The sequence below is a fragment of the Mustela nivalis genome (assembly GCF_964662115.1).
Source record: "Mustela nivalis genome assembly, chromosome: 4".
Taxonomy (NCBI): Eukaryota; Metazoa; Chordata; class Mammalia; order Carnivora; family Mustelidae; genus Mustela; species Mustela nivalis.
The window spans coordinates 4779007-4799765 of record NC_139023.1 but is presented as its reverse complement, the minus strand read 5'-3'; the positions used below and the strand labels follow the sequence as shown (position 1 = coordinate 4799765).

The following is a 20759-nucleotide window of genomic DNA, read 5'->3' as shown; positions in this document are numbered from 1 at the left end:
GCAGTTTTGGAGTGGAGTCTTTTGGGTTTTCCACATATAATATCATATCATCTGCGAAGAGTGATAGTTTGACTTCTTCTTTACCAATTTTGATGCCTTTAATTTCCTTTTGTTGTCTGATTGCTGAGGGTAGGACTTCTAGTACTATGTTGAATAGCAGTGGTGATAGTGGACATCCCTGCCATGTTCCTGACCTTAGCGGAAAAGCTTTCAGTTTTCCTCCATTGAGAATGATATTCGCGGTGGGTTTTTCATAGATGGCTTTGATGATATTGAGGTATGTGCCCTCTATCCCTACACTTTGAAGAGTTTTGATCAGGAAGGGATGCTGTGCTTTGTCAAATGCTTTTTCAGCATCTATTGAGAGTATCATACGGTTCTTGTTCTTTCTTTTATTAATGTATTGTATCACATTGATTGATTTGCAGATGTTGAACCAACCTTGCAGCCAAGGAATAAATCCCACTTGGTCGTGGTGAATAATCCTTTTAATGTGCTGTTGAATCCTATTGTCTAGTATTTTGGTGAGAATTTTTGCATCTGTGTTCATTAAGGATATTGGTCTGTAATTCTCTTTTTTGATGGGATCCTTGTCTGGTTTTGGGATCAAGGTGATGCTGGCCTCATAAAATGAGTTTGGAAGTTTTCCTTCCATTTCTTTTTTTGGAACAGGCTCAGGAGAATAGGAATTAGTTCTTCTTTAAATGTTTGGTAGGATTCCCCTGGGAAGCCATCTGGCCCTGGGCTTTTGTTTGTTTGGAGTTTTTGATGACTGTTTCAATGTCCTTACTGGTTATGGGTCTGTTAAGGTTTTCTATTTCTTCCTGGTTCAGTTGTGGTAGTTTATATGTCTCTAGGAATGCATCTATTTCTTCCAGATTGTCAAATCTGTTTGCGTAGAGTTGCTCATAGTATGTTCTTATAATTGTCTATATTTCTTTGGTGTTAGTTGTGATCTCCTCTCTTTCTTTCATGATTTTATTTATTTGGGTTATTTCTCTTTTCTTTTTGATAAGGCTGGCCAGGGGTTTACCAATCTTATTAATTCTTTCAAAGAACCAGCTCCTAGTTTCATTGATATGTTCTATTTTTTTTTGTTTGTTTGTTTGTTTCTATTTCATTGATTTCTGCTCTGATCTTTATGATTTCTCTTCTCCTGCTGGGTTTAGGCTTTCTTTGTTGTTCTTTCTCTAGCTCCTTTAGGTGTAGGGATAGGTTTTGTATTTGACACCTTTCTTGTTTCTTGAGAAAAGCTTGTACCACTCTATATTTTCCTCTCAGGACTACTTTTGCTGTGTCCCACAGATTTTGAACTGTTGTGTTTTCATTATCATTTGTTTCCATGAATTTTTTCAATTCTTCTTTAATTTCCTGGTTGACCCATTCATTCTTTAGAAGGATGCTATTTAGTCTCCATGTATTTGTGTTCTTTCCAAATTTCCTCTTGTGATTGAGTTCCAGCTTCAGAGCATTGTGGTCTGAAAATATGCAGGGAATGATCCCAATCTTTTGATACTGGTTGAGATCTGATTTAGGACCCGGGATGTGATCTATTCTGGAGAATGTTCCATGTGCACTAGAGAAGAATGTGTATTCTGTTGCTTTGGGATGAAATGTTCTGAATATATCTCTGATGTCCATCTGGTCCAGTGTGTCATTTAAGGCCTTTATTTCCTTGTTGATCTTTTGCTTGGATGATCTGTCCATTTCAGTGAGGGGAGTGTTAAAGTCCCCTACTATTATTGTATTATTGTTGATGTGTTTCTTTGATTTTGTTATTAATTGGTTTATATAGTTAGCTGCTCCCATGTTAGGGGCATAGATATTTAAAATTATTAGATCTTCTTGTTGGACAGACCCTTTGAGTATGATATAGTGTCCTTCCTCATCTCTTATTATAGTCTTTGGCTTAAAATCTAATTGATCTGATATAAGGATTGCCACCCCAGCTTTCTTCTGATGTCCATTAGCATGGTAAATTGTTTTCCACCCCCTCATTTTAAGTATGGAGGTGTCTTAGGGTCTAAAATGAGTTGCTTGTAGGCCACATATTGATGGGTTTTGTTTTTTTATTCATTCTGATACCCTATGTCTTTTGATTGGGGCATTTAGCCTATTAACATTCAGGGTAACTATTGAGAGATATGAATTTAGTGCCATTGTATTGCATGTGGTGACTGTTACTGTATATTGTCTCTGTTCCTTTCTGATCTACTACTTTGAGGCTCTCTCTTTGCTTAGAGGACCTCTTTCAATATTTCCTGTAGAGCTGGTTGGGTGTTTGCAAATTCTTTCAGTTTTTGTTTGTCCTGGAAGCTTTTTATCTCTCCTTCTATTTTCAATGATAGCCTAGCTGGATATAGTATTCTTGGCTGCATGTTTTTCTCATTTAGTGCTCTGAATATATCATGCCAGTTCTTTCTGGCCTGCCAGGTCTCTGTGAATAAGTCCGCTGCCCATCTAATATTTTTACCATTGTATGTTACAGACTTCTTTTCCCGGGCTGCTTTCAGGATATTCCCTTTGTCACTAAGACTTGTAAATTTTACTATTAGGTGATGGGGTGTGGGTGTGGACCTATTCTTGTTGATTTTGAGGGGGTTCTCTGCACCTCCTGGATTTTGATGCTTGTTCCCTTTGCCAAATTAGGGAAATTCTCTCCAATAATTTTCTCCAATATACCTTCTGCTCCCCTCTTTCTTCTTCTTCTGGAATCCCAATTATTCTAATGTTGTTTCGTCTTATGTTGTCACTTATCTCTCAAATTCTCCCCTTGTGGTCCAGTATTTGTTTGTACCTCTTTTGCTCAGCTTCTTTATTCTCTGTTATTTGGTCTTCTATATCACTAATTCTCTCTTTTGCCTCATTTATCCTAACAGTAAGAGCCTCCATTTTTTATTGCACCTCATTAATAGCTTTTTTTATTTCAACTTGGTTAGATTTTAGTTCTTTTATTTCTCCAGAAAGGGCTTTTATCACTCTAGAGAGGGTTTCTCTAATATCTTCCATGCCTTATTCGAGCCTGCTAGAACCGTGAGAATCATCATTCTGAACTCTATATTTGACATATTACCAATGTCTGTATTGATTAGGTCCCTAGCCTTTGGTACTGCCTCTTGTTCTTTTTTTTTGTGGTGAGTTTTTCCATCTTGTCATTTTGTCCAGATAAGAGTATATGAAGGAGCAAATATAATACTGAAAGGGTGGCAAGGACCCCAGGAAAATGCACTTTAACCAAGTCAGAAGAGACCCCAAATCATGGGAGAGAGAAAGGGGATAAAAAGAAGTTCAGAAAAAAAAAAATTTAAAAAAAGAAAACAAATAAAGAAAAAATATAAAAAAGAAAAAAATATATATTAGATTAGCCAGTTAAAAAGGTTAAAAAAGAAAAGGTTAAAAGTTTTAAAAAACTTAGCAGAAGAAAAAATAAAATTAAACAAATTAAATTAACCACATAAATTAACAACTAAAGAATCATGGGGAGAAAGACGTGAGTTCCGTGCTTTGCTTTCTCCTCCTCTGGAGTTCTGCCGCTCTCCTTGGTATTAAAACCGCACTCCTTGGTAGGTGAACTTGGTCTCGGCTGGATTTCTTGTTGATCTTCTGGGGGAGGGGCCTGTTGTAGTGATTCTCAAGTGTCTTTGCCCCAGGCGGGATTGCACTGCCCTTACCAGGGGCTGGGCTGAGTAATCCGCTCGGGTTTGCTTTCAGGAGCTTCTGTTCCCTGAGCGCTTTCCGTAGAGTTCCGGAGGACGGGAACACAAATGGCGGCCTCCTGGTCTCCGGCCCGGAGAGCTCGGCCCTGCTCCTCAGTGCGCCCTCAGAGAATTGCGCTCAATCACTCCCGTCTCCCCAGCCTCCGGCCGCGCTCCGAGCTCACCGAGCCTGCGACCGGTTCAAGGTCACCCCGAGCTGCGAGCTCACTCCTTGGCTCTGTCTCTGTAGCCATCTTCCCCGTTCCAATACCCGCAAGCTCTGCGACACTCAGACACCCACGATCCTTCTGTGACCTTGTGGGACCTAGGACCGCGCTGTCCCCGCGTGGGCTTCACCCCGGTTTAGACTCTGGAGCGATGTCCCTCAGCGGAACAGACTTTTAAAAGTCCTGATTTTGTGCGCCGTTGCTCCGCCGCTTGCCGGGAGCCGGCCCCTCCCCCGTGGTCTATCTTCCCGTCACTTTGGATTCACTTCTCCGCAGGTCCTACCTTGCAGAAAGTGGGCGATTTTCTGTTTCTAGAATTGCTGTTCTTCTCTTCCATCTCCCGTTGGATTTGTAGGTGTTTGCAATGGTTTGAGAAGCTATTAGCTGGTCTCCTGCTACCTGATGTCATCTCAGCTTGCTACTTCTCTGCCATCTTGACTTCTCCTATTTCAGACTTTTTGAGGAAGCTCCATATTGTTTTCCCATGTGGCTGCACCAGTTTGCATTCCCAAAATAGTGCAAGAGGGTTCCCCTTTTTCCACATCCTCACCGTCACCTGTTGTTCCTTGTGTTTATTTATTTGACACAGAGAGAGAGATCACAAACAGGCAGAGACCCAGGATCCTAAGACCCTGAGATTATGACCTGAGCTGAAAGCAGAGGCTTAACCCACTGAGTCACCCAGGTGCCCATTGTGTTGTTAATTTTAGCCTTTCTAACAGGTGTGAGGTGATATCTCATTGTAGTTTTGATTTGTATTTCCCTGGTGATCATAAAAATCCTAGAGGAGAACATGGGCAGTAACCTGTTTGACATCAGTGATAGCTATTTCTTTCTAGTTAAGGGAAACACAAGCAAAAATAAACTACTGGGACTTCATCAAAATAAAAAGCTGCACAGTGAAGGAAACAATAAAAAAAACTAAAGGGAACATAAGTAATGGGAGAAGATATTTGCAAATGACATACCTGATAAATGGTTAGTATCCAAAATATAGAAAAAAAACTTATAAAACTCAACATCTAAAAAACAAATAATACAATTAAAAATGGGTAGAAGATATGTACAGACATTTTTTTCCAAGGAAGACATACTGATTACTAATATTTTTACCATCTTCTTTTATGGTTTTATCATACTCATTGGTTTCTATTTATCATATGTCCTAGTATTTATGGATTTGATTGTTCTATTGTTTATTTTGCCTTTAATTCAGGAAATGTTATTTGTTGTGGTCTGGGATACTTATAAAATTTGGCTTTCTGGTTCACCTTCTTTCGGTTCCTTAGGAAACCTTTTCTCTCACCCCATTCACTCCATGTAGTGCTCTTAGTCACTATACCCACAACTCCACGATCACAGAAATGGAAGGTCACTCAAGCTGGCTAGCTGGAGTAACTCCTGTCTGGTCATAAAAATTGGGTCACAAATGAGCCCATCCCTGATCAGACTCTTCCCTGGAATCAAAATAACTATAACCTCCTCCACAATAAGTCACAGATTTGGTATGTTTCTGCTCTTATCCCCCTTCACTAAAATACCTATCTTGCTGAAATCATTTTGAATTTTAGTGATATTTTTGAGGCTTTCCTTTTATAGTTATTTTATTTTCATGATATTTAAACAATTCCTTATTAAGCTTTATGTCCAAATTAACAGTTCTTTATATGTGTCTTTAAATTTGCTAGTTTCTTTGCTCAGTACTATTTCTTGTATTTCATGTCTTTCCTTTTTTAAAGGTAATTTATTTGTCGGAGTATGTCTTGTAGTTTTTCAGAAAGATCGAGTGGGCATTAAAGTTTCTGAATACTTAGCTGAATAAAATTTCTCATTTGTTTCCACAATTCAGTGATGATTTATTTCCCTTTGTATGAAATTTTGCATAAAATTTAAGCTCAAAATCCCTTTCCTTTAGAACTCTGGAGAAACTATTCCATGGACTTTTGTAGCCCATGATGAAGATCTGAAGTATAAACCCGTCTGAGTCTGGATCATTTGAGACTCTTTCTAGAGCTGAGAGAGCTGATCTTTTTCATTATTCCTGCTTGAGATTAAATCTACAGAATCTGTTTTTCCCTTGGCTCAGAAAAATTTCATTCATTATTATTTTTTCTTTTATTAGTATGTTTTTGTTTATTTAAGCTTTTATTAGTATTTTAAAAACTTTTAAAATAATGTTTAAGTGACGTGCTTACTGTGTTCGATTACAATAAGACACAACTTATAGTCCGTCCTCATAGTCCTTTTCAGCTCCCCGTGGTCATGTGGAGATGTGCCACCCATATCCCCTTCCAGGAAGAACTCGTGGCCCCATTAGTCAACAGCGTTTGGCTTCAGAGTTTGCCTCAATGGCAAAACAGCCTCACTCAAAGGCATGCCTTTCTAAGATGATTCACATTTAATGACTTAGTGAGTTGAGGAATATAAGGGCCCTGATGTGATTTATCACCTCTGGAAATGAGTATGCTGCAAAATTTCTCATGCTGTTGGCCTAGGTGTTATGCCCTCCTCACATTCTAACCTCCTCTTCTGGCCAGTTCTGCTTTCTTTCCCTGAGATGGTTCCTAAAATATACCCTGCCTTCTAAACTTGTACTTAGCACTGCTTGGAGAGAACTCAGCTTAGAAGAGTTGGTGGCTGAAACGGTATGAGAAAGCAGGTGATATGGTGGGGTTTAGGATGTGGATAATTCTCTGGCCAGCTGGCAAAGAAGACCTCATCACTGGTGGTAGGTAGAGTACAGATTGTCCCTGGCTTAAGGTATAATTACTAAAACTCTCATTGATGATGAATTGGAATGGTACACCCAATGAAAGGGAGAATACTAGATGGTGTGATTTATTAAGCATTTGAGAAGTCTAAGAGAAATAGTAACTCTAAAGGCAATGGAATTGGATGGCTCTTTTTTTTTTAATCTATTTTTTATTTATTTTCAGCATAACAGTATTCATTATTTTTTCACCACACCCAGTGCTCTTGTTAAAAGCCATTGTTACCTTAGATTAATGTTTCTTAAAGCACAATATCTACTAGGAACTTATGAAAAATACAAATTCTCTGACTCTATCACAGAATGGATGGAATTTATTTTCCATAAGAAACTCTGGAGATGGAGTCCAGCAATTTGAGTTTTAACAAGCCTTCCACTTTATTCTGATGGTAAAGCTTTATAATCAGTCCCGTAGAAAAAGAACAGTAAAAGATGTAGGCATTAAAGGACAAGGGGAAGTTAAGTGCAAAAGCCAGAGGGCCCACCTTTAAGCTTAGAAGGAGGCTCCTGTCTCCTGCAGAGAAAGCCGTGGACCAGGCCCGGGAATAGATAGTGCCTGAGCTCCGGAGGATGTTCAACTCCCAACCAAGGTAGGTCTGTCATGCCGAGGTCAGGGCCTTTTATGAGAACATCTCTTCAGATGTGCCCCAAGTTTTGAACTCCCATAATTCTCTGATTTTGCAGCGACAGATTACCCTACCATGTTAAAAATTAGCATTTCTCCCTTGCTTGAAGACAATTCAGAGGCTTCTTCCAGGCAAGACAATAATTTCCCTCAGGATCTACTTCCACATCTTTTCCTGACCAGGAGGTCTATGTCTTGAGTTAAGTCATCCTTAGTGAAGCATATGCTGGGCCTGTTAAGGAGGAAAGGGCTCCGCCGGAGGAGCCGTAGCTCAAGCCAGCAGGTGCTGCTACACCAGGACGGGATCTGGGAGTGTTTTGTCAGGTGGCAGGATGTACACCGACTTGTGGAGTTTATTGTTCTGAGGGCGTACGACTGCCAGGTGGAGAGTTTATTGTTTTGGGGGCATGCACCTGAGATCCTCGAGTTAATGTCCTGGCGAAGTCCCCACGAGATGGTGTGGACTTGCTACGCGGTGGACTTCTAGAAGCATAATAAAAGTGATGGGGCACACACTATATGAACTGGCTGTGGGAGACAGTGGAGGAAGGAATTAAAAGACCCTAAGAGGTGGTCATGCTGCAGTGGGCATACTACGTGAGGCATAAGACCTACTAGAAGTTCCATTTTCCACAGGTTCACTGAGAAGACACACCACCCATCAAGGCCATAGAGAGTATGCTGGTGAGGGGTACCATCATGACTAAAAATGTGCAGTGGTGCCTCTCCTCTGTGAGCCAGGACTGATGAGAGGGAAGACTATTACAGAACTAGGCTAATAGGAACCCAGAACAAGAGAGGCCAGGTGGCAGCACGTAACTGCTGGAAGCCAGGTGGATGTAATTATTATAATGAGCCACAGGGTTGGAATGACAGCCAGGGGCAACTAACTAACCTTGAGAGGGTTATATAGATGGTTAATTGAACATGTGACTTGGGGGCATAATAGATGAGCGCCGACTTCGGTACTACTTGGTTTGTACTGTCATAACCAATCCAGGATGAGTGACCAGAGAGCTTAGGGCAATATCATAATTAAAAGCCGTGCTATTTTGCTTAAATCCAGAACTGAACCAGTTTTCAGGGCTGGGCCATACTGACTGAAGTGGAGGCTAGATCCACAGGAACAAGACCCCTGCTACCTGACAGTTAGCACAGTAACAATTCTTTCAAGTCCTTCTCCAAAAGGATATGGTTATTTACTTAATGAAGTACATTCTTGGGAAAGAGGAGTTTTTGTGTCCCTTGCAAGATGTTCAGGTCCTAATCCCTGGAACTGTAATTGTGTCACATTACATGGCAAGGGATAAGTAAGGTTGCATATAGAATTAAAGTTGCCCATCGGTTCATAGTAAATGTGGAAGAGGGAGAAGAGACAGGGTGTCACAGTGATACACCACGAGGAGGACTTGACCAGCCATTGCTGGGGGCTACAAGCCTGGGCACTACTGGCAGCCTTTAGAACCTGGGGCGTGCAAGGAAGAGGAGTCCAGAAATCTCTTGATTTTAGTGCATTGAGACCCATTTTAGATTTCAACCTTGAGAACTCTAAGATAATATTTAAGTTTGTAGTAACGTATTATAGAGGAATCGAAAACAGATGCATGCACTAATGCTATCCATTTAATTTACACATCTGGCCACTAAAGGAGTCAGATGAATTCTAGAGGCTCCCAGTAGACTACTGAAAATTCAAAGAAGTAGTAGTCTCATTTGCAGCTGCTATGTCAAATGTAAATTTGCTAGCAGATTAACATGGCCTCAGGTATAGGGAATGAGGACTGAGTTGGCAAACACATTCTTTTCTATGCCAATCAGAAAAAAACAAAAACACAAAAAACCATGAAATAGGCAACTATATATATGTACAGTTTTCCCAGGGCTATGTTACATCTACTACCTTGTAGGATAATATAGCCTATCATAATATAGTCAGAAGAGATCTGGACCATGTGGGTATCCCCCAGAATAACAGACTGATCCACTGCATTGAGGACATTATGCTAATGGAGTCAGAGGGGCAAAACGTGGCTGGTTTGCTGGAGGCCTTGGCCAGATACCTACATGTCTGATGGTAGAAGTTAAACCCTACAAAAATTCAAGAGTATCACATTGGAGAAAATTTCACAGTTAGTAGTCATGAGTATGCCAGGATATCCCTTCAAAATGAAAGACAAATTATTGCATCTCGCACCTTCCATCATGAAGAAGGAAATACAATGCCTGGTAAACCCCTTGGGGGGTTTTATTCTGCACCTGGGAATATTGCTCCAACCCATTTACTGGGTAACACAAAAGGCTACCATCATTGATTGGGTGCAGAGTAAGAAAGGGTTCTAGAGCAGGTCTCTGCTGCCCAAATGACCCAGCAGACGCTATTATATTACAGGTATGAGTGGTGGGAAATGATCCTGTATGACATTTATGGCAAGTCAGATGGAATAAAAACATAGGCCCTTAGGGTCCCGTAGCTAGACTTTGATCTTATGGCAGATTAACACGTAACTTATAGCTCCTGCTGTGATACAGGGCTCTGGTAGATGTGAAGTGCGTGACCATGAGATACCAAGTGACCATGCATTTGGAACTCAGTTCTCTCAAGAGCCACTAAATTGTAAAGTAGGGCAGGTTCAGTAACAATCCATTGTGAAAGGAAAGTGGCACATCTGGCGGTAAGCGTGAACTGACAAAAGCTTGTACACAAGCTGCATGACCAGGTGGTCCGGACCCCCATGTCATCTGCTATTGCGTCGGTGCCCCTCCCTCGGCTCATCACTCTGGACATCGGTACTGCCACATGCAGGATATAATGCCTTCAAAACTCCTATAGCCAGACCACAGAGATTTACAGATAGGGCAGCTCAGTATGGGGGTACAAGCTGAAAACGGGCAGCAGCTACACCGCAGCTTCCCTCAGGAGAGGCTTGAAAGCTAAGTGAGGACGGAATTTCAGGCACCGTATCTGGTTATCCACTTTGTGTGAGAGAAGTAGCTGAGTTTGGAAAATGTATAAACTCATGGGCAATGGCCACAAAAGGATCTCAGTGGATACACAGGAAACATGAAGATCTTCGTGCTATGTGTGGACAACCTTCAGAGAGCATCCGTCATGGAAGAGGCATGGAACAACCGAGGAGACAGAATTGCTTGGCCGTTTGACGTCAGCTAGTCTCGGTCATTGGCTAACTCAGTGCTTGCTCGTGGGCGCGTTCATGGAATGGCCATGGTGGGAGAGAGGAAGGTTCCTGCATGGGTCCTGGACTCCCACTTATCAAGGCTGACAGGCTCTTGCTGCCACTGAAAGTTGAAACTGCCAGCCAGAGATACCAATACCAAGTCCTCAACATGGCACTATTTTCAAGGAAACTGGCTGGTCACTAGTGGCAAATTGACTACATTGAAATATTTCTGTCCTGGAAGGGCCAGAGATCTGTTCTAACTGGGAAAGCTGAGTGTTCTGGGCATAGGTTTGCCTTTCTTGCCTACAAGAGCCAATCACCATGACTGTCTGAGAGCTTATGAAGTATTTGATCCATCAGGATGGGATCCCAATAAGAAAACATTACACCAGACCAGGGGACCACTTGTCAGAAAAGAAGATGCAGAAGGATGTCCCTCACCATGAGATTTATCAGTCACATCACGGATGGCACCATGCAGAAACCTCCAGCCTAATAGTTTCAATAGGTGCAGTTTAAGCATACCCAGGAGGATGGGGCACCATCGTCTATGACCCCTAAAAGAAAGTAATGGGTCTAGAAATAAAGGAGTGAAAGCAGGGGTAGTCTCACAGTCATTCTCACCAATCCACTGAGGGACGAAAATTCTGGCTGTTTCGGTCCAGTACGGAACACCTCTGAGAAGGCATATATATGTAGGGTTGAGTGAAACTAGGTTGACACTGTATTGCGGGTCACCTTTTTGCACGGTCCTGCTTCTTCCCCTCTCTTAACACAAGCACAGATCCTTAACAAATACCCTGCTTGCCAGATTCTCTGTCAGGTCTGCTTCCAGAGAACCCAGCCTTCGATAACATCCAACCTTACTGTATATATTTCTAGGTCTTTCTCTATATGTGCATTTATATAAGTAACTATATATATATATATATATATATATATATATGCATTTAATTTTTCTTCACATAAGTGGGATCATAGTGTGTATGTGGTTTTCTGTGGCTGGACTTATAAAGGCAGTTATATTGAGGTAAAAGTCACACTTTTAAATTAAATCTCAATGAGTTTTCACAAACAGTTAAGTTATAAAATATTTATATCACCTAAGCAAATTCCCCCATGTTCCTTTGCAATTAACCCCTTTATCCCAGTCCTAGTTCCAGATCTGGCTTCTGTCCCTATAGATTTGCTTTCAGAACATCATATGAATGGAATCATTTAGTATGCACCTTTTGTGTCTAGACTCTTTCTCTCAGTATAAAGCTTGTGAGATTGATTATATTGTTGGAAGTGCCACCAGTTCACTCTTTTTTATTGTTGAATAATATTCCATTTGTGGATGTACCACAGTTTATCTGTCTGTCAGTTGAAGGACCTCTGGGTTGTTTCTGCATTGGCGCTATAATTTATGATGCTCCTATAAACATTCATGTACAGGTCTTTTTGTCAGCAAAAAGTTTTAGTTCTCTTAAACTAGAGGGTGAGATTCATGGGTCATTCATTAAGACTATACTTGACTAAACAAACAAAACAAAACAAAATACCTTACATTCCCATAAGGAATACATGGGAGTGTCCCAGTGACTCACATTCTTCTCTTAAGCACTTGGTATTTTCAGGGTTTAGTTTTAGTCATTCTAGTAAGTGTGCAGTGCTATTTCACTATGGCTTAATTTGGATTTTAATTAGTGACAAATGATCTTAAGCATATTTCACATACTTATCAACATCCTTATTTGGGGTGAAATGTTTATTCAAATATTTTGCCCACTTTTTATTAGGATGCCTATTTCTTATTGAGTTGTAAGATTTCTTTATGTAGTCTGGTACAATATCTTATTCAGATATGTGTTTTGCATGCATTTTCTTCCAATCTGTCTTTTTGTTTCCTTAAACAAGGTCTTTCAAAAGCAGAAGTTTAAATTTGATCATGTCCATTTTACAAATTTGAGAAATGGTTTGCATTTTTTTTGACCTAAGAAAATCTTTGTCTAACCCAGTAACACAAAAATTTTCTTCTATGGCTTTTTACAGATATTAACTTTAAAGTTTATGTCTATGATTCATTTCAAATTAATTTTTGCAGATAGTATGAGGTAAGATTCATGGTTCATTATTTTTCCTATGAATGTCTAATTATTCCAGCATCATTTGTTAGAAAAACTTTTCCTTCCCCTTCTTTGTTAAAAAATAGTAACAAAACAATTGATCATATATGTATAATAAGGTCTATTTCTGAACTTACTTGACTTTTCCAATGATTAGTACATCTATCCTTATATAGATACTTATTAGTATTCTTCAAAGAAACAGAAACAATAGGATACATATATAGATCATATATGGATACATTTGTAGATTTATTTTTTTAAAGATTTACTTACTTATTTGAGAGAGAGAGCAGGGGCAAGGCAGAGGGAGGAGGAGAGGAGAGAGAAAATCTCAGTCAGACTCCCACTGAGCACAGAGCCTAATGCAGGGCTGGGCTCACCACCCTGAGAACCTGACCTGAGCTGAAATCAAGAGCACATCACTCAATCGATTGAGCCACCCAGGCAACAACAGGAATTATAGGAATTGGCTCATGTGGTTATGAGGCCAAGAAGTCCTGCAGCCTGCTGTCTGTAATCTGGAGAAGGGGGACAGTTGGTGGTGTAATTCAGTCCGAGTCCAAAGGCCTGAGAATCAGGGAAGCCAATGGCACAAGTCCCAGTGCAAAAGCCAGAGAACCAGTGCCGATGTCTGAGGGCAGGAGAAGATCAATATCTCATTTCAACCAAGGAGAGCAAATTGGTGTTTCCTCTGCCTTTTTTTGTTTTCTGTTTGGGCCCTCAGAGGATTTGATGATTCTAACCCCCATTGGTAAAATTGACTCAGTGAACCAATGCAAACACTAGTCTTCTGGAAACACTCTCACAGACATATCCAGAAATAATGTCTTATTTGTTATGTGAGCATCCCTGAGCTCAGTCACACTGACACCTAAAATTAACAATCACGAATACTATATTATTACTGTAGCTTTGTTGCATTAAGATTTATTTGCATTATTGAATGTACCATTAGTTCATTTTTTTTAATGAAACCATGTGGTAGTATGATTCCTTAAAATATGTTCTTTTTCAGAATTATTTTGCTTGTCTAGATTCCTTGTATTTTCACATAAATTTTAAGAACTGCTTTTGACGAAGATGGAATAACAGGGACCTAATTTATTCTCGTGTCTGCAATAACTAGAACACTGGACAAAATATATGAAACAACAAGTCTCAGACATTGGACATCAGGCAATGCAAGGCAGTGATCACTGAGATGAGAAATAGATGAGAGGATCCTACGGTTGCCCATCGTACGGCCTGGAGAATGTTCCTGGGGCCACAGCATCAGGAGGAGGGGGGCCCAGCAGAGCCTAATAGTCTTCCTGAGTTAATGGAGAAAAACGTTGAGAGTTTTGGGAGGACCAGCAACTAGGGTTCTTAGGGCAGAGTCCAAAAGAGGAGAGAGCTGTCAAGAGAGTTCCAGGGATTTGCAGAAGGTCCTGTTTTAGTCCTTGCTCAGCTGGGCACTGACAAGGGCATACCTGGGAGGAAAGGCTGGAGATGGACTTCCATCCCAGAGCTGTGGAGGGGACAATCCCTGTGCTCACAAAGGGCTAAAAATAAATCACGCTCTCTTCAGCAAGAGTGAACAACTTTATCATTCACGAGACACTGGGCCAGGAATTCAGAAAGTTGTTGGAGCCAAATCAAACATTGACCAAGGACTGTTCTGATCTCGCCTAGCAATGTTTAAAAAAAAAAAACCTTGAAAGAGTCCAACTGTTTCCAAATATCTAAAAGGTGTATAACAACAAAGCTCAAAAATACTTCTCAAAAGCCACAGGGATGTCTAGCACCCAACAAGGAAAGTTTCACAATGTCCGTCATCAAATAATAATAAAAAAGTACCAGATGTGAGGTTACCTGTGTCCTGTGAATGTTACCTCCTAAGCAAAAGGGCCTTTGCAAATGCAATTCGGATAAGGATTTTGAGATAGAGAGATTATCCTAGATTATCCACAGGGGCTCTAATGTAATCACAGGTTTCCTTGAAAGAGAAATACAGACAGAGATTTGATTTATAGAAACAGAAGATAAGGTGATGACTGAAGCAAGATGCTTTACAACCAGCTTTGAAGATGACTGAAGTAGCCACGAGTCAATGAACGCAGCTCTGGGAGCCAGAAAAGACGTGGAGACAGATTCACCCCTTGAGCCTTCAGAGTGAAGGTGGCCCTGCAGACTCTGCTACGTGGCCCAGTGAAATGGATTTCAGACATCTGGCTCTAGAAGTATAAGATCATAAGTATGTGTTTATTTATTTATTTATTTATTTAACACAGAGAGAGAGAGAGAGAGAGAGAGATATCACAAGTAGGCAGAGAAGCAGGCAGAGAGAGAAAGGGAAGCAGGCTCCCTGCTGAGCAGAGAACCTGATGCAGGGCTCGATCCCAGGACCCTAAGATCATGCATGATGTGAGCAGAAGGCAGAGGCTCAACCCAATGAGCCACCAAGGTGCCCCAGCATGTGTTGTTTTAAGCAACCAAGGAGTGGTAATGTTTTACAGCAGCCATAGGAAACAAATACAGATTTTGGAACCAGGAGGTGGTATTTCTGTAAAACAAAAACAAAAACAAAAAACCCTGAAAATGTGGAAGTTGCTTTAGGAACTGGGTAATGTGTAGAGAGTAGAAGAATTTTGGAATTCTTGGAAAAAAGCATAGATTACGTTGATCAAATTATTGGTAGAAATATGGATGTTAAAGACTGCCCCTGAGGACTAGCAGGAAGTGAAGAGTGTGGTAGAGAAGGCTCACACCGTCTTCAGAATAGTCGTAACCAACTATTGGTGTAAATATGAACCTTAAAGGTTGCGTTGAAGGTTTAGAAGGGAATGAGGAACATGTTTTTGGAAACTGAAGGCAAGAGAATCTTTGCTCTATAGTGGCAGGAAGCTTAGCTGAATTGTGGCCCACAGTTGTGTTGGAATAACACTTGTAAGTAATGAACTTGGATCCTAACTGAGAAGATTTCCAGATAAAGTGCTGAAGGTATAGCCTGGTTTCTTCTTGCTGATTAAATGTAAAAGGAGTAAAATGAGAGAGGAAGGAGATAAATGAAGGGAAGAACTTTCACGCAAAAAGAAACCAGGACTTGATTTGGGAAAGTCTCAGACTGTCTTGTTTGGGGGGCGGGGGGAAGAAAGAAAGGAAGAAAGAAGAAAGAAAGAAGAAAGAAAATAAAAGAAGCTAAAATTTGGAGATTCGCTGCCAGAAAAGTATGCTCTAAAGAGAAAGCCGTGGGTGTGGTTATTCAACCTTTTGTTGTGCTTTGGAAGAATCAAAATATCAGTATAGACATTTACACAGAGTGAATTTGAAGTGATTAAGCATGTGAGTCGTAAGTGTCCCCGGCCAGCTCAGCAGAAGTCAGGAAGAGAGATGTGATTATCCAGGAAATAGAGCGGAGGAGGCTTTTGTTTAATGGCACAAGTTCCTGTGACATACAGAGGAGAAACTCACAAGGGTTTTTTTTTCGGATGTTATATCAGAAGAAATACCCCAGTTTGGACTGAAAGGGACAGAGACAGAATGAAATGAAAGCAGGTGTTTGGTCCCCCAAGTTGTAAGGCCAAGAAACAGTCTGCAAATGAGCTCTAATTTTCAAGAAAAAGGGAGGTTGACTTAAGGGCAGGACTTGGGTTCCAGAGGGCAGAGCTGTGAGTCACAGAGGACTGTTCCAAGCTTTTAAACCTAACGGATATGCCCAGTTGGATTTTGAAATTGCTTGGGACCAGTAACTCTTCTTTTCTGGCCTTTTTCTCCCCTTTGGAATGGGGCATCTATAACTGTTACCTGAACCCTGTCCCACCATTATATTTTGTGAGTGTATGTCTTAGTCTGTTCAGGCTGCTATAATTCAACTCCATAGACTATGTGACTTAGAAACAACAAAGGTTTATTTCTCACGGTCTTGGAGGCTGAGAAGTCTAAGATCGAGGTGCTGGCAGGTTTGGTTTCTGATGGCAGCCCATCTTCTGGTTCATAGAGAGCGCCTTCTTGCTGTGTTCTTACATAGTGAGGGAGGTGAAAGAGATCTCTTGGGCCTCTTTTATCGGGTCACTAATTTCATCCATGAGGGATTCAGCCTCATGACCTAAGGACCTCTGCAAAGCCCCATCTCCTAATACCATCACCTTGCAGGTTGGGATTCAACATATGAATCTTGGGGGACACACCCTGTATTCAAACCGTAGCACCATATAACTAGTTTTCTAGTTCACAGGTCCACAAATGGGGGGAGATCTTGCCCCATGAGCCATCATAATTAGGATCTCTCTCTCTCTCTCTTTTTTAAGGATCTCATTTCTTTTGACTCGCATGAAATTTGGGACTTCGGAGCTCATGGTATTTATGAGACTGTTGCATTACCTACTGCACTAACGAGACATCTGGAGCTGATGGTATTTAGACTTTGGACATGCAATGGGTAGAGACTTTTGGAGATACTGAGATGTGATAGAGCAACATCTCCCCTGACTTAAGTAATTAATTTTCCTTTTCCTAAGAACCTGAAATGGCCTCCTTGGGGATAGTTTGTAGGGGAATACTGATCTTTTTTTAGGACTTATCACTACTACGTCTCATCCCTGCTATACATATGTAACCAGACTCAAGACCCATCACACTCCAGAGGCTGAGATACATTGACCTATGAGGAGACAGCATATACAGCCAAAATAATTGCAATATAAACCAGATAACTGTTTACAGAAATGGATCCTAAGAATGCTAGATTAAGATGCACAGAAATTCCCAAATTCTGATGATTTTCCTTTCCTATGCACAGAATCCCTACTGAATGACACTAAGTTTTGGAAGTCAAGAAGGAAGATAAACCATGTACATTTCTGATAGGTCAGAGAGAACACCAGTCTCTCTTTATCAAAGGGCTTTGGCTCTGGAGACTGGCTGAGAGTTCACAATTATTTGTTGTACGTAGTAATTTAAGTCAGACGTTTTTCATTTAATTTAGAGCATAGACAAATCAAGAAAGATTTTAGTGCACTGCCTATATATTTGGGTCTAAGGGCACTGTGATCAATTACACACAAAAGATCTAAGCAGGTCTAAGCATTCTGATGACTAATTGGGCCCCACATTTATTACAGTAACCGTAGCTGTCGTATCTCTATGATTAAGCGCTGTTACTTGTTCCTGGTTATCCTGCTATCCCATAATACTCATTGAATTCATAGAGCCCTGTTAGAGGACAACTTTCCCATGGTGACTTCCGAGGAAGAGTCACCACAGAGGTCTTCAGAGATATCAGGGCTCACTCAGCAATGAACTTTAATGTCTTAGAAAAGGCAGCTATAGGGCATCTGGGAGGCTCAGTCGGTTAAGTCTCTGCCTTCAGCTCAGGTCCTGATCCCTGAGTGGGGTCCTGGGATCGAGTCCCACATTGGGTTCCCTGTTCAGCAGGGAGTTGGCTTCTCCCCGTCACTCTCCCTCTCTCTCTCTCTCTCACTCAAATAAATAAATGAAATCTTGAAACAAAAAAAAAGAAGAAGAAAAGGTAGTTATACTCATTATCTCTCTTTTTCTCTAAGTTGTAAGCTTCGGCCATTTTATTAACTTTTTTCTAAAAAGTACATATGCCTTTGATTTATACTTATTTTTTATGTTGTATTTAATTAATTTATGTTTTCACATTTATGAATCCATTTCTTTTAATTCGTCTGGAATAATTTATCATTTTTTCTTGATTTTAGAGTTAAAATGTTAGCTTTTCTATTTTCAACCTTTCTTACTTTTAATACATTAAAAAAATTTATTTATTTAACAAGATGGGATCAGGAGGGAGACAAACCATAAGAGACTCTTAATCTCACAAAACAAACTGAGGTTTGCCAGGGGTAGGGGGGTAGGGAGAGGGTGGTTGGGTTATGGACATTGGGGAGGGTATGTGCTATGGTGAGTGCTGTGAAGTGTGTCGACCTGGCGATTCACAGACCTGTACCCCTGGGGTTAATAATACCTTATATGTTAATAAATTAAAAACAAAGCAAAACAAACAAACAGAAAGAACTACAAAAGTTTATATATTTATATATTTGAGAGAGAGAGGGAGAGAAAGAGTGAGCACAAGCGGGGGGGGGGAGGGGGAACGGAGGAGCAGAGGGGAGGGGAAGGCGACTCTCCTGCAGACTCTGCTCAGTGCAGAGCAAGCCCAACGTGGGGTCCGATCCCACAACCTGAGCTGAAACCAAGAATCAGAAGCTCAAATGACTGAGCCACCCAGGCGCCCAGTTTTAATACATTTTTAAAGCTCTGACTATTCCTACCTCTTGCTTTCAGATGCCATATTCAACTGTATCACATAGGCTTTGATAAGCCATTTTCTTTGTTATCTTTCATAGTTTGTAACTTTGGTTTTTATATCCTCTTAAATAGTTATTTAAAGGATTGCTTTGAAATTTTTAAGCATACATATTATAAAATGACAAAACTATTCTTTCTTGTTAGTTCTTATGTTTATTGTATTTGTTAGAGAATATGTTGTATATGGCTTTTTCCTTTCTCGAATTTCTTGGGATTTTGCGCATGGCCTAATGCACAGACAATGTTTATGACTGTTTCCTCTGTGTTGGAAGCAAATGCGTCCTCTACTTTTTGGGGCAAAGAAGAAGACTTAATTCTGTGCAGCTCTTCCTAAATCCACTGTCTTCTCCTTTCCCCCTTTAACTCTCAACAGCAACTTCAGAATTCTGCTCTGCGTCTTTAACATTCCAAAACCAAGGGGAGCCTGGGTGGCTCAGGCAGTTAACCCTCTGCCTTTGCTTGGGTCACGATCCCACGGTCCGCATCTCCCTCTTCCTCTCACTCTGCCCCTCCCCACCACTCGTGCTCTCTCTCCCTCTGTCTCAAATAAATAAGTAAATAAATGAAAATTTAAAAAAATCCCAAATTAAAGTAGATCGATGATCTTTGCCATTTTACTTCCCTACTTCCTCTCTGCTTCCGCATCCCCTACCCTACCTTCCAAAAACTTTTATTTCAAAACTTCTCTTTCATTAGCTCTAATTTCTAGGTATTGCTGGAATTTTATTTTATTTTCATTTTGTAAAAGATTTTATTTATTCATTTGAGAGAGAGAGAGAGAATGAGAGAGCGAGAGCACAGGAGGAGAGAGGTCCGCGGGGGAGGCAGACTCCCCGCCCAGCAGGGAGAGCCCAATGTGGGGCTCAGTCCAGGACTCCAGAATCGTGATCTGGGCCAAAGGCAGTCGCTTAACCAACTGAGCCGCCCAGGCACCCCCTGGAATTTTCATTTTAAACTATTGTTTACTTTTCCTTGAATTGTGACTTTTCACTTTTTATAATCCTTATTCAGCATTTATACTTTTCAAATTGCATCAAGTTTTAATTTTAACAGCTTGTTTTTTACTTTTTAAAAACTAGGATTTTCTGCTCACCATTATTTCTTGTACACTCAGTCTTTTGCTAACTTGAGACATTTTTCCCGAATTAATTTTTTCTTTGCTTTGTTTCCTAAGGAAAAATTTATAGGTAGTGTATTTTGTGATCATATAAAATTTATTCTTTTACTCTCCTGTGGAGATGATATCTAGGGTGATAAAGAATTCTTGGATCTTACTTCTTTTCTCTGGAAACCTGTAACTATTTTTTTCTGCTTTCCAGAGTTGCAGGTGAGAAATCCATTGTGATTTCTTTCTTGTCTAAGTTAATCTGTGTGTGTGTGTGTGTGTGTGTCTGTGTGTTAATGTCTCAAAATGTTGGATTTTCTTTTTACCTTTGGCATTCACAGTTTTTATCAAATTTTATCAAAATGCATGTCCCTTAAAATATTAATTATACCTCACACATTTTATTTATTTATTTATAATTATGATGTTATGTTTGTCACCATACAGTACATTATTAGTTTATGATGTAGTGTTCCAAGATTCATCGTTTGTGTAGAACACACAGTGCTTTATGCAATCGGTGCTCTCCTTAATCCCCATCACTGGGCGAACGCATCTCCCCCACACCCCTCCCCTCTAAAACCCTCAGTTTGTTTCTCGGAGTCCACAGTCTCTCGTGGTTCTTCTCCCCCTCTGATTTCTCTCCATTTTTCCCTTCCTTCTCCTAATGTCTGCCATGCTACTCCTTATGTTCCACAAATAAGTGAAACCACATGATAATTGACTTTCTCTGCT

At 40.5% G+C, this 20759-nt stretch overlaps 1 long non-coding RNA gene across 2 annotated transcripts in view; it reads left to right on the top strand.

Annotated features, from left to right (window-relative positions):
* Positions 1 to 20759, top strand: part of LOC309862565 — a 64555-nt gene that overhangs the window by 35880 nt on the left and 7916 nt on the right. The gene's annotated exons all lie outside the window — the stretch shown is intronic.